Source organism: Garra rufa, chromosome 1, assembly GCF_049309525.1.
Source record: "Garra rufa chromosome 1, GarRuf1.0, whole genome shotgun sequence".
Lineage (NCBI taxonomy): Eukaryota > Metazoa > Chordata > Actinopteri > Cypriniformes > Cyprinidae > Garra > Garra rufa.
In genome coordinates this window covers 68,296,113-68,312,041 of record NC_133361.1, presented here as the reverse complement: position 1 = coordinate 68,312,041, position 15,929 = coordinate 68,296,113, and positions in this window count along the sequence as shown.

Genomic DNA, 15,929 nt, shown 5'->3' with positions numbered 1-15,929 from the left:
TAAAGCGGTCCAAATAATGACCCACTGTAATGTGTAGCATTCAAGATATTGAGAGACTTTAGCTCGTGGCGGGTCAATCTCGTATTTCTTGGAGTAGGGGCTCGTTTTGGCAAGTTGGGTGCAGTCGCGTGTGCTGGAAGCGAAGAACAGCAAGCGCATGTACCTTCCAGCGATCAGCCGGCTGAACAATTCCTAACATTTCCTAACAAGATTTGAATACTTCCGAACGTTGTCTGAACATTTCTGAACGAAGTCCGAACTAGGTGCATACTCCTTTGTAACTACAACCGAACAGGTCCTAATGCAAATCCTAAAGCTTCGAACAAGTGGGGCAAAGCAGCCAATCAATTCCTACCGAGAGGAAAGAGCTAATCGGTCATCAATCTCGCTGCTGATTGGCTGAATGAGTTTTGTGACATTCCAGCTGTTTACTGGACATCTGCTAACCGGAGATCGAAGATAAGCAAGATTATCAAATTACAAATCCGTAACACTAATGTTAACCTATTTGTTCAAACATCAAATTATGATTTTATTCCGATCGGTGCATGCTTGCGTACCAAAGTAAGCTAACTTAAAACTGACGTGTATCAGTTATCGCTAGCTAATGCTAATTAACCCTTTGATGCATAACATGGGTCATAAGTGACCTGACTGAGTTTTTATTTTCGATATTTTTGCAAAAATGTTATTTCATCATTCAGTATTCCAAGTATTCAGTCCCTGTTATTTCAGTCATGGCTGAGTGATTCTTTTCTGAATGTATGTTAATCATTTATTATTTCAGGTAATTATTATATAACTAGTTTTTAATTTAAAGTGAGTTCAGTCCTCAGACGAGAAAGAACGACGGCGCGTAAGTGTCTACTTTAATACTATTTCGCTAGGCGGTCGTTACTTAGAGTTGCTGCTAAAAGCACTTTGTTGTTTCTGTTTAATTACTTATTCCTAAGTATTAATTTTAAGCCGCTGTTCTCTTAAGCACTCTGTAGTTTCTATTCACTTATTGGTTAATATTAAATTTGAGCAGCTTCTAAAAAGCACTCTGTAGTTTCTACTTACTTATTGGTTAATATTAAATTTGAGCTGCTTCTAAAACGCACTCTGTAGTTTCTATTTACTTATTGGTTAATATTAAATTTGAGCTGCTTCTAAAACGCACTCTGTAGTTTCTATTTACTTATTGGTTAATATTAAATTTGAGCAGCTTCTAAAACGCACTCTGTAGTTTCTATTTACTTATTGGTTAATATTAAATTTGAGCTGCTTCTAAAACGCACTCTGTAGTTTCTATTTACTTATTGGTTAATATTAAATTTGAGCTGCTTCTAAAATGCACTCTGTAGTTTCTATTTACTTATTGGTTAATATTAAATTTGAGCAGCTTCTAAAACGCACTCTGTAGTTTCTATTCACTTATTCGTTAATATTAATTTTGAGCTGCTTCTTAAAGTACTCTGTTGTTCTATTTAGTTATTCGTTTGTTTTATTTACATCTATTCACTGTTAGAAAAGGAGTGTTCTTCTGTTATTTGTCCTGCGATTCTTTTGCTTTAAATTCTAGTTTTTATTGCAATCATTAAAATTGATAACTGAGAGTACGGCCAAGGGTAGCTTTTGTTTTTGTCATATCGTTCCCTTCTGGAGCTATTACAAGTGCGAAGCTGTTGCTTTTGAGTTTCGATTGAGCCATTTTGCGTGCGGGCGAGACATTTGCGGCTGACTGAGCCTAGGAGGCGTGGCTAGCGAGAATACTGCTTAAATAGTTTGCTTACTTTCCATACTGCGGGAAAGTGAGTTCAGTCCTCAGACGAGAAAGAACGACGGCGCGTAAGTGTCTACTTTAATACTATTTCGCTAGGCGGTCGTTACTTAGAGTTGCTGCTAAAAGCACTTTGTTGTTTCTGTTTAATTACTTATTCCTAAGTATTAATTTTAAGCCGCTGTTCTTTTAAGCACTCTGTAGTTTCTATTCACTTATTGGTTAATATTAAATTTGAGCAGCTTCTAAAACGCACTCTGTAGTTTCTACTTACTTATTGGTTAATAGTAAATTTGAGCTGCTTCTAAAACGCACTCTGTAGTTTCTATTTACTTATTGGTTAATATTAAATTTGAGCTGCTTCTAAAACGCACTCTGTAGTTTCTATTTACTTATTGGTTAATATTAAATTTGAGCAGCTTCTAAAACGCACTCTGTAGTTTCTATTTACTTCTTGGTTAATATTAAATTTGAGCAGCTTCTAAAACGCACTCTGTAGTTTCTATTTACTTATTGGTTAATATTAAATTTGAGCAGCTTCTAAAACGCACTCTGTAGTTTCTATTTACTTATTGGTTAATATTAAATTTGAGCTGCTTCTAAAACGCACTCTATAGTTTCTATTTACTTATTGGTTAATATTAAATTTGAGCAGCTTCTAAAACGCACTCTGTAGTTTCTATTCACTTATTCGTTAATATTAATTTTGAGCTGCTTCTTAAAGTACTCTGTTGTTCTATTTAGTTATTAGTTTGTTTTATTTACATCTATTCACTGTTAGAAAAGGAGTGTTCTTCTGTTATTTGTCCTGCGATTGTTTTGCTTTAAATTCTAGTTTTTATTGCAAATATTAAAATTGATAACTGAGAGTACGCTCCAAGGGAAGCTTTTGTTTTTTTTCATATCGTTCCCTTCTGGAGCTATTACAAGTGCGAAGCTGTTGCTTTTTGAGTTTCGATTGAGCCATTTTGCGTGCGGGCGAGACATTTGAACTCACAAACCCTATGCTGCTGACTTCAATTCACTTCTAGCTTCATTTGATCTACAACGTGTTATCACTACATGCACTCATAAATCTGGCAACCAACTTGATCACATTTACATGCGAAATTGTATTTCAGACAACATTGTGGTCAAACCCCTACACATCTCTGACCACTTCTTCATTACATTTGACCTACATCTTGCTACTTGTGCACTCCCAACCCCTCTACCTGTTACTTTCAGAAGAAACCTACGCTCTCTCTCACACTCCCATCTTTCTTCTTTAGTATCCTCCTCCCTTCCCTCTCCTACTCACTTCTCATCCCTGGACACTAATGCAGCAACTGACACCTTATGCTCCACTCTTACCTCCTGTCTAGATGCTATATGCCCTCTCTCCTCCAGGCCAGCACGATCTGCTCCGACAACCCCTTGGTTATCCGATGTTCTTCGTGAGCATCGTTCCAAACTTAGGGCAGCCGAGAGAAAATGGCACAAATCTAAGGATCCATCCGACCTCAGTATGTATCGGTCTATGCTCTCATATTTCGCTACCCAAGTACATACAGCCAAATCTTCATACTTCCACAACAGGATCAACAATTCCCCGGACGCACGCAACCTTTTCAAAACATTTAATACACTGCTTTGTCCCCCTCCACCACCTCCCACAACTTCTATAACAGCTGATGATTTCGCCACATTTTTCACAGGCAAAACTACATCGATCAATAATAAGTTCTCAGCTCCACACATACAGGAACTAAAATTGACCACAATCACGGCTGGAACCCCCCACTTCTCCTTCTGTCCTTGCTCAGAGGCAGAAGTAACCAAACTTTTCCTCTCCAGCCATCCGACGACATGTCCTTTAGATCATATCCCCTCACACCTTCTCCAAGCAATCTCCCCTACAATCCTACCGGCGCTCACACACATCATCAACACATCTTTTCTCACAGGCACTTTTCCCACTACATTTAAGCAGGCCCGGGTAACCCCGCTGCTCAAAAAACCTACACTTAACTCTTCACTCATAGACAACTACAGACCTGTCTCCCTCCTTCCATTCATAGCAAAAACACTGGAACGGGCTGTTTTCAACCAGCTATCCTTATTCCTCTCACAGAACAATCTACTGGACTCTAACCAATCAGGGTTCAGAAGCGGCCATTCAACTGAGACTGCGCTACTGTCTGTCACTGAAGCCTTGCGGACGGCAAAAGCTGAGTCCAAATCATCGGTACTCATCTTGCTGGACCTATCTGCAGCTTTTGACACTGTGAATCACCAGATCCTCCTGTCCACCCTCTTAATGCTGGGTATTACAGGGACTTCACTTCACTGGTTCAAATCCTACCTCTCTGGTAGGTCTTTCAGAGTGGCCTGGGGAGGCGAGGTATCCAAAACTCATCAACTGGTCACTGGGGTTCCTCAGGGTTCAGGTCTTGGACCTCTCCTCTTCTCCATATACACTACATCTCTGGGCCCCATCATACAGGCACATGGCTTCTCCTACCATTGCTATGCTGATGACACACAGCTCTATCTTTCTTTCAAACCAGACGATCCATCGGTAGCTGCACGGATCTCAGGTTGCCTGGCGGATATCTCTGCATGGATGAAGGAACACCATCTACAGCTCAATCTAGCAAAGACGGAACTCCTTATCTTTCCTGCCACTCCATCGTTACAGCATGACTTCTCCATCCAGTTAGGTTCATCAACAATTACCCCATCAACTTCAGCCAGAAATCTGGGTGTTATCTTTGACAACCAACTGACTTTTAAAGACCACATAGCTAAGACCGCTCGATCTTGCAGGTTTGCATTGTACAACATCTGAAAGATCAGGCCCTTTCTAACAGAGCATGCTACACAACTCCTCGTCCAGGCCCTGGTCATTTCCAGGCTGGACTACTGCAATGCTCTTTTAGCTGGTCTTCCAGCATGTACAATCAAGCCTCTACAAATGATTCAGAATGCAGCAGCACGACTGGTCTTCAACGAGCCCAAAAAGGCCCATGTTACACCTCTCTTCATATCCCTGCACTGGCTACCGGTTACAGCGTGCATCAAATTCAAGACACTGATGCCTCCATTCACTACTACACATCTACACTCCTTCCAGAAGCCTGAGATCCTCTAGTGAAAGACGCCTCATTGTACCACCACAGAGAGGTATTAAATCACTGTCTAGAACATTCTCGTTCAATGTCCCTGCCTGGTGGAATGATCTTCCCACCCCTATCCGGAATGCAGACTCCTTAACAGCTTTCAAACGACTGCTGTAAACCCATCTTTTTCGACACTATCTGACTCAATAAAAAAAAAAATCCCTTCTAGCCTGTTTTTCCTCTCTTTCTTGATCTTCTCCTTCTAGCCTGCACTCTTCTAACAACGCCTGACATATGGTATTTTTGAACACTTCCTATGTTGATCTGCCTCCTTAGGATGAATCACTTGTTGTATTCCCAATTGTAAGTCGCTTTGGATAAAAGCGTCGGCTAAATGAATAAATGTAAATGTAAATGTAAATGTAATTTCCACAAATCGTTGTTCATTTTCCTTTCATCCTTTATATAAATCACAGTTTTTGTAGTTTTACATGAAAATCTATTTGAACATTTTTGCAAGTAGAAACTTATTTACTGCAGAAAATAATTAACCTGCCATAGTTTTTTTACCACTTAACATGTCTTGCATGCTTTTTTTTTTATATTTGATGCACAGTGTTGGGGAGGTTACTTTGGAAATGTAATAGATTACAGATTACAAATTACCCTATTTAAAATGTAATAAGTAGTGTACCTTTTCAATTACTTTAGAAAAGTAAAGTAACTGATTACATCTGATTACTTTTTGATTACTTTTAAGTTTCTAATGGATATTTTCAACTAAATCATTTTCAAGCATTTATATCAAGCAGGTGTGACCTTACAGTAGTTTACTGTTAGAATTTCAAAATCTTTCATCACTTGAATTAAGATTATATTAATTTAATTTTAAAGTACAGCCATCACAAAACCAGACCTTATAACAAACAATTGTTTAATGTTGTTACAAAATCAAAATTTTGCATAGCTATGACAGGACACACTGACAAGTAACAATGCCTTGAAAAACTTAAATCTTAAAAAAAGATTTCTCTAAATATCTAAATTATCTATTTAAAATAATAGATAATTTATAAACTTAAATGAGAACATGGCTCCTACATAATTATTTTTAGTTATATTTAAGAGAAAACACAATTCTAGATTATAATAATGTAGTAAAAACACGTTTTTTTCTTCTGACTGATATAATATTTTTTTTTACAAATCTGCATACTATTATAATTTTTTTTACCACTATGTGTGAAGGGAAATCATTATACCATACAGGGCTAATAATTATTTCTCACTAACAGAAGAAAGAATAGATTCTAGAATAGATACTGCCAAATCCAAACAGACTCCATCATTGAAGCTGTGTCATAAAATCCATGGTATTGTTTTTTTTTGTTTTTTTTTTTTAAATAAAGTTACATTTCATCTAAAACACTGCTTAGATTCAGTGACCAACTGGGGCGCTTCACTAGATAATAGCTCGATTTTGCAAAACAAAATGGGACAAACTAATTGAGAGATTTGTCCACTAGGTGGCACGTTAGGTCAACATCGATCATTACAGAGAAAAGTTTCACGCCCTTGAGAAAAATAGATCTATATTATTCGAAAATAAACTAAACTGCAGCGGATTTTCATCCTTCAAATCATTAGTCACGTTTCAGCTGAAAATCATGCAGTAGTCTAAACACTGATTTTACAAATTACACTCAAAATTAAAATGGGTTAATCTGATAAAATCGCAAGTTAGATCTGACATTACCAACCTTATTCAAGGAGAAAAAATTTGATTTTTTTGTGAAAGGGTTCATAAATACAAGTGTGTCTGGTAAAGGCAGCTAGCAGGCTAGCTAATTTGTTATGAATGTTTTTAATATTAGTCTCCAACACACAAAGGGGACGATGAACGCGCTGACAAAGAGGATTAACCTAATTGGCAGACGTGGTGCACCCCAAATTCAAACCAATCAAAAGCATCAGAATAGCACCGCTTTAATAAATGGCCTTAGCAGAAGGCATCGTGCATATCAAAAACAGGCAAAGCAACAGATTAATATTATTCAACATATCCCAGATTTTTAAAGAAAATTTTTAGATGAACCCCATTTGTAATCTTCTAACTGTAATTTAATTACACATTTTTCTAAGTAACTTTAACGAATTACTGTTACATTTATTTTGTAATTAAATTACGTAACGGCGTTACATGTAACTAGTTACTCCCCAACACTGACCATCCAATTAATATTAAAATCACCAGACATCATACATTCACAGCAGTTATCAAGAGTAGAAAGAAGATTTTTCAGTTCATTATAAAACTTTGCATCATGACATGGAGGATTATAAAGCACTACTATGTTAAATGTCATATTTGGAGAAAGAATAACATTTAATCCCAAGCACTCCATGTTCACCTTCAATTCAAATTGTAAACATCTAAAATGCTCCCTTATATAAATAAAAACAACACCACCCCTTCCACTGACCCTATCTCTCCTATAACAAGTATATCCTGGTACATTAATTAGGTCAAAGAACATTAAGATTCAACCAAGTCTCAGATATACATAAAAAATCCAAATTGGAATCAATAAGTAAATTCTGTATCTGATCTATTTTTGGTCATATACTTCTTATATTTATATGTCCTCCCAGTATTCCTTTAAATTTATTCCCAGAGTTCCAGATGACTTTAGCATGATTCACAGTTTGAAAGAGTCTTGACTTCTTCTGTTTCAATATTGCATTTAATTTATTGCATGCCTTTTAGCCCTCGTAAAACTCTGTTGGCATTTGTCCATTATTGCAGACGGGCCATTACGGTAATGACAATTAACTGTAACTGGCATATAAGGATTAATGTGAGGCATAGAACTCACCTCAGTGTCCATGTAAGTGATCTCAGATTGATCAAACACTACAGGTTCTTTTCAAAAAAATTTGCATATTGTGATAAAGTTCACTATTTTCTTTAATGTACTGATAAACATGAGACTTTCATATATTTTAGATTCATTACACACAACTGAAGTAGTTCAAGCCTTTTATTGTTTTAATATTGATGATTTTGGCATACAGCTCATGAAAACCCCAAAATTTAAAAAAATTAGCATATTTCATCCGAGCAATAAAAGAAAAGTGTTTTTAATACAAAAAAAGTCAACATTCAAATAATTATGTTCAGTTATGCACTCAAAACTTGGTCGGGAATCCTTGTGCAGAAATGACTGCTTCAATGCGGCGTGGCATGGAGGCAATCAGCCTGTGGCACTGCTGAGGTGTTATGGAGGCCCAGGATGCTTCGATAGCGGCCTTAAGCTCATTCAGAGTGTTGGGTCTTGCGTCTCTCAACTTTCTCTTCACAATATCCCACAGATTCTCTATGGGGTTCAGGTCAGGAGAGTTGGCAGGCCAATTGAGCACAGTAATACCATGGTCAGTGAACCATTTACCAGTGGTTTTGGCACTGTGAGCAGGTGCTAGGTCGTGCTGAAAAATGTAATCTTCATCTCCATAAAGCTTTTCAGCAGATGGAAGCATGAAGTGCTTCAAAATCTCCTGATAGCTAGCTACATTGACCCTGCCCTTGATAAAACACAGTGGACCAACACCAGCAGGTGACATGGCACCCCAGACCATCACTGACTGTGGGTACTTGACACTGGACTTCAGGCATTTTGGCATTTTCCTCTCCCCAGTCTTCCTCCAGACTCTGGCACCTTGATTTCCGAATGACATGCAAAATTTGCTTTCATACGAAAAAAGTACTTTGGACCACTGAGCAACAGTCCAGTGCTGCTTCTCTGTAGCCCATTTCCTGCACACGCCTGTACACGGTGGCTCTGGATGTTTCTACTCCAGACTCAGTTCACTGCTTCCGCAGGTCCCCCAAGGTCTGGAATTGGTCCTTCACCACAATCTTCCTCAGGGTCCGGTCACGTCTTCTCGTTGTGCAGCGTTTTCTGCCACACTTTTTCCTTCCCACAGACTTCCCACTGAGGTGCCTTGATACAGCACTCTGGGAACAGCCTATTCATTCAGAAATTTCTTTCTGTGTCTTACCCTCTTGCTTGAGGGTGTCAATGATGGCCTTCTGGACAGCAGTCAGGTCGGCAGTCTTACCCATGATTGCGGTTTTGAGTAATGAACCAGGCTGGGATTTTTCAAAAGCCTCAGGAATCTTTCGCAGGTGTTTAGAGTTAATTAGTTGATTCAGATGATTAGGTTAATAGCTCGTTTAGAGAACCTTTTCATGATATGCAAATTTTTAGATAGGAATTTTGGGTTTTCATGAGCTGTATGCCAAAATCATCAACATTAAAACAATAAAAGGCTTGAACTACTTCAGTTAGTGTGTAATGAATCTAAAATATATGAAAGTCTAATGCTTATCAGTACATTACAGAAAATAATGAACATTATCACAATATGCTAATTTTTTGAGAAGGACCTGTATTACACAGAGGATGTTCGGGTCCCGGGGCTAATAAAAGACAGTCTGTGAGAGTGTGAGCCAAACGTTCTGTTTATATACTTGTAATCGATTAACTAAACATCTGTTCAGTATTTTAACACATTTTTTTAATTGTGTTCAATTAAAAACCAAAAAAAAAAGGGTCCACCAGACCCACAAACACTGCCTAAGTAATACAAATATGAACACCATACAATGATTAAACTGACAAAACTACACAATAACATAAACTTTAAATAAGCTATAAAGCTAAATTTAAACATTTCCATTATTCAGTGATTATGTGCTTATTACTGTACACATATTTTCAAACAGTCTGGACTATATAAAGCATAACCTTCATTGCAATATATTTGAATAGACCTATATTTTTATACAATACTCATAATTATGACAAGATAAAAGAAATACCATTTTCCAAATGTTTTAAATATAATTACACACAATTACAATTTGGCTTTATGATGTACACTTTATTCAATTCAAATACCTGTACTTACCGTGCATATTCATTTATAATGTAAGTAATAATAAATCCACATCATGAATGTGCACAAAATAAATACTTAAAATTCAAGTTGCATAAAAAAGTTAATGACATTAAAAAACTCCAAACCTATTGCAATTATTTAATTATTTATTATGCAAAAATAAACACTAACAATTTTTCAATTTAACAATACTTTACAATAAATATATATAATATTAAAAACACTGACTCACAATACTGTATGAAATTGTTTATTTGAACTTTTCTTACAAAAAAAGCTACACATAATCTTCGCAAAATTGTGGAAAACAAAATCTGTTACACACACACTGTACATATATATATATATACAGTGTGACTTTGTGACTTACATTTCTTCATTTACAACAACAACAAAAAAATATCCTTCTGGAGTACTTTTCAATCGAAACTATAACAATGTATAACAACTGTCACCACTGAAAACAAATGTAATACTACCACATGCAGCAATCTTTAAAAATAACCAACTGCTAATTCAAACATAAAAATATTTTTTAACTGTATCTATATACCTGTAACTCAGTGGTTCTCACACTTTTTTGGTCGTGCCCCCCTTTAAACCTTTAAAAAAATCTGGCGAATCTTTGATCCTGTCCTCACTTCTGCACAATTGCCAAGATCATCAGTAAGGGAAACTGTGGTCTGCACAGTTGTGCTAAGACAAGACTTCTCATCAAACAATCTGACAGACACATTTTCAAAATCATACCACTTCGCAATCTCTATTTGGGTTTCGCCCCAAACAGACAAATGCATAGTTTTCGTCACATCAGCAACTATGTACGTTGTTTGTTTTAGCCTTCGTCTGCTTCTGGTCACTGTGTTCTTCTGTCTAATGAGATCCAAAATCTTCAACTTCACAGGAACCTCAAAAAATGAAAACACAAACACAATCAATAAAGGCATAACAATAAAAATACCATATATCTATAAATTGCTAAAATTCATATTTATGTTCATATTAAAAAGGCTATGCACAACATATCAACTTTACATGGAGAGACTACAGTTGTGACCTCACAGTGACAAAAAAATCTAAATAGCAACATTACTTTTAACAAGTAATTAATAACAGAACAAAAAATACACCTAAAAAAACTTTGCAATTCACTGTACAAATAAATTTCACACACACAAAAAAAATCTGATGTATAATTTTTCATACTGCCAACAGTTACAGAACTAAAAAGAAATTGCTGCAATTCAAAGATAGAAATGAACTCCACACGTGCATTTTCAATTATCATGTCATATCAATGTTTAACTTTGTGGTAAAACCATAGCCTTTATATTGCATTATATATTTTATTGACAATACATTCATAAAAATAATACAATTTATTTATTTTTTAATGTCAAACACACATCTTGTCTCACTTTGCCTGAAATGTTTTTTTTTTTTTTTTTTTTTTGTTCATGACAGTTAGGGTATGTCAAAAAATCTCATGTCCTCCTTCAACTTCAAAATCATCCTATATCACTGTTTTATCATTTTTGTTAAAGCTGTTTGCAAAGACTGGCTCAGTACTTCTACACCAATGTAGGATTATTTTGAAATTATTTATAAAGTTGACAGAGAAAATACAATTAGACAGTTCAATCAGAGAAAGACAAAACAAGCATTTAAAAAGACTAAGAGATTAAAAAGTATTTAAATGTTTTTTGTTTGTTTTTTAAAATAAAAATTACAAATCGTTTCGCTAGATAAAACCCTTCTTCCTCAGCTGCCATCATTTACAACCACATTTGGGATCATTTGAACCCACATTCAAACTGCATTTTGGAAGGCACCACATCAGTCCATAATATGGAGAAAAATGCTAAAATGTTTTCCTCAAAAAACGTAATTTATTTACAGCTGAAGAAAGAAATATATGAACATCTTGGATAACAAGTGGATCAGTACATAGACTTCTCCTATAAGCCCATTCACACACCAAACACTTTTGCCACTCATTCCACCTGAGTGGACATATTTTGGCACAAAAGTGACATCAATGTATACCCTCTATGAACACAAATTTAGTCTATATTATATATCTCTTTAATAAATATATAAAACAAGCAAACAGTGGGAAAAAACAGTAAAATAGAGAACAATAATCACAGAATTTGATTTACAATTCATCCCATAAACAAATGAATTATGTGGTTTTTTTATGTGACTTACCTAGACTACACATCTATATGAAGGTATTATTATTGAAATATTATTAACTAAAATTTTAATAATAAAGATAACACAGTAATGATTAACTCGCATATTGTCAATATACAAACAAACAAACAAACAAAACAAAAAACAACAACAAAAAGGCAAAAAACTACTCTTGGCACAAAAATTTTTATAAATACTAACCCATGACTTAAACTCTACTTACTACTGTATATTTTGAAATAATACATATTTTGATTCAGTTCTTGTTAAATGTTATTAATGGGCAACTTATTGCAAACACGTACTGTACTAAATTCCTTATTAGTTGTAAGGGTAGTTTGTCAATGTGTGCGTGACTCAGTTGAGCATGTACGGAGCGCTGACAGCAGTTCCACCATATGGTTGAGGTTTACTTTCAGTTTCATTTTCTGGCGCTATCTTTGATGGATGGGGAATGTGTGTAATTATCTAGTGCTCCTTCAGATCCTAATTTAGATGATCCAGGTGTCTTTGATCAGGGTTGGATCTGAACTATGCAGAAAGGTAGACGTCCAGGAACAGGTTTGAGCACCCAGCACAACTGCTGTATTTGAAAATTAAAATATACAATCTCTGTTATTCGCTAACGCACTTACTTTTCCTTCTCCGCACAAGAAAACTCATTATGCCGTTGTACATCAAAAACGACAGCTCGACTATTCCGTGTAGCCTCCTGCACCACTGCAGTGAAATATTTGGAATTACTGCCACCGGCTTTAATAAGAGGTGACACCATGTGCAGGAAGCCCTCCACTTCTGAACAAGGTGCTTTCCTGGGTGTAGCCATTGTCCCACCTACAAACATATATAAAACAAATACAATATTTCAAACAGTTTAAAATAGCACAAATAGATACACATACCTATACAAACTGCATTAATTATTCAAAATAACACTTTCATACGCCTTCTGAATTCATAAATAACATTCTTTAAAAACAAATTTCTAATTTCTAATATAACAACATAAATTCGACAGTAGTATTAAAGGTCCCATATTGTCAAAATCGAAATTTCCTGGCTTTTTTCATGATAACTGAGGTCTAGGGGCTATGTAACTACCATATGAGTTTCAAAACAGTCAATCCACAGTAAACTTCACACAGCCTGCTTAAAGTAGCTGTTCATTTTCAGGAGCCGCTGTGACTTCCGTAACGATCTGACGTCCGAATCTACTCAGTCACCACCTTAATTCAGTCACAACCAGTGTTGCCAGACGTACGATAATTATCGTATTTGTACCATCATTTTGACCTCTGTACGATGTACGATCAATAATACTATAATGTCCGCAGGGGCGTAGCAGCCAATTTAAAAGTGGGGGGGACAGTATGGTCATGTGACCCAAAGGCGATGTTCATACAGTATAATACATTCTGTTTAGAAGAGCAGCAAGATTCGAAGCTCATGGCAGACGCCCAAGAGATTCGCGCTGTGATTGGCTAAATGTTACTTCACTCAAATCTAAGTAACAAATCAGAGACCAGGGGCGGAAATATTGGCGCTAGGTCAAAAAAAGTGCGGGGGACAGAATCACCTGTTTCTAAAAGTGAGGGGGACGTGTCCCCCCCGGTTGCTACGCCCCTGAATGTACGATAATTTCAGAATTTTGTGACACCATGGTCGTTGTAATTATAGGGCTTCTATTCTCAAAGCTCTAGCTGTGTGGATCCTACATCTACCTTTATGATTGTGAGGAGACGTGAACATGGCATTTCGCATGTCTTTCATCCAATCTCACGTCTTCTAGACCAATCATCGTAGAGAATGGCTCTCTCTCACGAGCACAAGTTAACTGCCACACTTGGTCAGCTGAGGTCGTTAGTTTAGCAATAAAGTATAGAAAATGAGTGTTGAAAAGGATAAATAGCTGTAACATCTAGATTAAAAGCTGTATTCTGAACGTTTGACTCGTGTAAGATAATTAGTTTAGCATTGCAAAAAAGTATAGAAAATGAGTGCTGAAAAGGAAAAACAGCTGTAACATATAGATAAATAGCTTTATTTTGAACGTTTGACTTAAATATGATAATTTTCTCCCAAATACGATAATTTTGAGCTTCTGGTACGATACTTGGACATTTCCAATCTGGCAACACTGGTCACAACCTGAGCACCAATCACGTCCCACCCTCCTTTTGTCAAACCCAGACAACATCGTGTCCATACCACTGCTAAGCAACAACAACACGGAAACTAATCTAGAAAACCCTGTTCAGTCGATAGATGTCAGGAAACTACATCATTGCACAGGCTTCAGAACAACGTGAATATAAGAGACCAGTGGCACGTCAACTTCAGCCTGTTTCACACAGCGATTCCGGTAAATACACGGATAATGTGTCCCATGATTTGTTCCGGAATTGTTTAATTTGGTTCATTCACAGTTGTTTTCCGGAATCTGTGCGTGCTTTACACACAAACCATAAAGACATGTGACGTCTGGATGTGAGATGTAATGCGACGCGTACGATTCACTAAACTGAAACTAACCTGAACAAACTGTGCTTCAGCGCTGATAGTGCGGAGCTGGCTCTGCCTGATTGCTGCTTCATTCCACTTTGCACGTATTTTTTCATCGTGAAGAGTCGCATGATAATGTTCATGATCACTACAACACTGCTTTTATAGTCCTGGCTTTTGTTCACACAGCGCTGGTTCCCGTAATTTTCCAGAATCAGCGCGCATTGTGAAAGGGGCTTTACTGAAGGAACAGTTATGGAGCTTACTGCATTCGGTGTTTGAAAAAGAAAAAACATTAATGATCATTCTGAAATATCCTGTTGAGTATAAGTCAAGTCAAGTCACCTTTATTTATATAGTGCTTGTAACAATACAGATTGTGTCAAAGCAACAGTATTTAAACAGAACAATAGTGTGTAAGTAACGCATTATTGAAGATAATAAATTTTAGTTAAAGGCAGTTCATCAATGAATCCAGTGATATCATCGTCAGTTCAGTTCAAATAGTATACGATATCGCTGGAAAATGTCCCCAACTAAGCAAGCCAGAGGCAACAGCGGCAAGGAACCAAAACTCCACAGGTGACAGAGATGGAGAAAAAAACCTTGGAAGAAACCAGGCTCAGTCGGGGGACCAGTTCTCCTCTGGCCAGACCAAACAACAGTTTGTACCAATGTCTAATTGTAGAGAACTCATCAGGTTCCTGTGGTGTAGTACCGATGGCTATCTAGGTTGGCGAGGTCTTCATTGATGATCGGTCTCTGGAGCTCATCTGGTTGACATCCATGGCTATTGAAGTCATCTCCAGGTGGTGATCCATGATCTAAGCTGGGTGCGGACTGGATCCGGGGGACTGGAGTGACCATCTGATCTGGATACAGGCTGGGTCTGGTGGCTACGGTGACCTCGGAATAAGAATGAAACAGACTAATATTAGCGTAGATGCCATTCTTTTTACGATGCAACGAGTGCATCAGGTGTTATGGGAGGTGTTTTCGGTTCCGGTTGACCTAATTAATTCAGCCTAACAATCCTTTAACGGATTTGAATTATAGGAATGTGTTAATGTTTTATGTGTAAGCCAGGTTAAAGAGATGTGTCTTTAATCTAGATTTAAACTGACAGAGTGTGTCTGCCTCCCGAACAGTGTTTGGTAGATTGTTCCAGAGTTTAGGCGCTAGATAAGTATAAGCAGGCTAGAATCTCTCTATGGCTCTGGGCTCGGCTAAAGCATACATGACCGTAGTTAACTGTGATTGGCCTGGCTGTGCGTCACTCAGAAAACAACAGGCCAATCAGAAGAGAGGCTCATGAATATTAATTAGATGGGCAAAAATCGACCTGTTTTTGACAGAGCTCCTAAAAAAGGAGGTGTACAAATATATTGAGATGGATTTTGGCA